This window comes from Chrysochloris asiatica, unplaced genomic scaffold, assembly GCF_000296735.1.
Source record: "Chrysochloris asiatica unplaced genomic scaffold, ChrAsi1.0 scaffold00044, whole genome shotgun sequence".
Classification (NCBI taxonomy): domain Eukaryota; kingdom Metazoa; phylum Chordata; class Mammalia; order Afrosoricida; family Chrysochloridae; genus Chrysochloris; species Chrysochloris asiatica.
The window spans coordinates 745,007-746,161 of record NW_006408562.1 but is presented as its reverse complement, the minus strand read 5'-3'; the positions used below and the strand labels follow the sequence as shown (position 1 = coordinate 746,161).

General features: G+C 44.2%; 1 pseudogene; it reads right to left on the bottom strand.

The window, feature by feature from the left end:
* Nucleotides 1-290: 290 nt before the first annotated feature.
* LOC102838699 lies at nucleotides 291-917 on the bottom strand (annotated as a pseudogene).
* Between the last annotated feature and the right edge of the window lie 238 nt (nucleotides 918-1,155).

The window sequence follows — 1,155 nt, the reverse complement described above, 5'->3', positions numbered from 1 at the left end:
CAGTCAAGCACGGTATCTTTACCAAGCATGGTGTCCTTCTCTCGGGACTGGTCCCACCTGATAGCATGTCTGAAGTCTGACAGACAAAGTCTTACCATCCTGGCTTCTAAAGAGCTTACTAGTTGCACTTCTTCCAAGATAGATTTGTTGGCTCTTCTGGCATTGTGTCAAAAATTTCATGAAAATATTCCATCATGGGTTGTTTTTTTGTGTGTGTGTGTTTTTATTTGAGACAGGAAGTTGAATTTATTGGAGGCCACATGTCAGATAGGGCAGTGCTACCAAGATCTTCATGAATGCAGGCACTGCCACTGGTCAAAGGGCCGAGGTTGGGGAAGGATTTGACTCCACAGCTATCTGGGATGAAGTGTTTCTCAGGCACCATGCCCTCAGACTCATCAGCATTGAACTTGGTTAAGCCCAGTTCTTGAAGATGTGGATCTCCTGGGGCCCAGAAAACTTGAACATGGCCCTGTGTAAGGCTTCAGTCACATGCTTCTTGTTTTGAAGCTCAGTGCAGATAATGACTTGGCTAATATGGACCCTAGCCACAGTACCCTGCCTGAGGCTTTTCAAAGGCCCCTCGCATCCCCATCAGCCCCAGAACAGGACAACATCTTGTTGATGTGGATACATGGAACAGACACAACTGCATTCAGACATGAAAGTCTTCTTTACCACAACTTTGCACCACATACTTGCTGGCATAAATACAAGCAGCCCCCAATGCTTCTGTTGAGAGCTGCTCATTTCCTCTGATACCATGTGGCCACAAAATGGGAACTCAATTACTTTTGGCTTCTTCCAACCCAGGTCAAAAATGTTAATCTTGGCATCAGGGACTCCTCGGCAGAAATGGGATTTCAGGTAGGGCTTGTCTTACAATACCGGTCATATCTGGCAGGGCAGCGGCCCATGGTGACACCAGGATCGTGTGATACCCTGGAGGAAATGACTGGCATTAGCTTTTGATTTCATTTTTCTACAAACTACTTGAAGCCCCCTCATGTGCATGTATGTGTGTGTGTGTATATATGTATGAGCTGATTTTTTAAAAGTTCATGGAAAAATTCATTACCTTTTAATTCAATTTTTTGTGTGAACTTTTGAAGATCCTTTGCACTCTTTTAATAATTCAAGCTGAATACTGAGCAA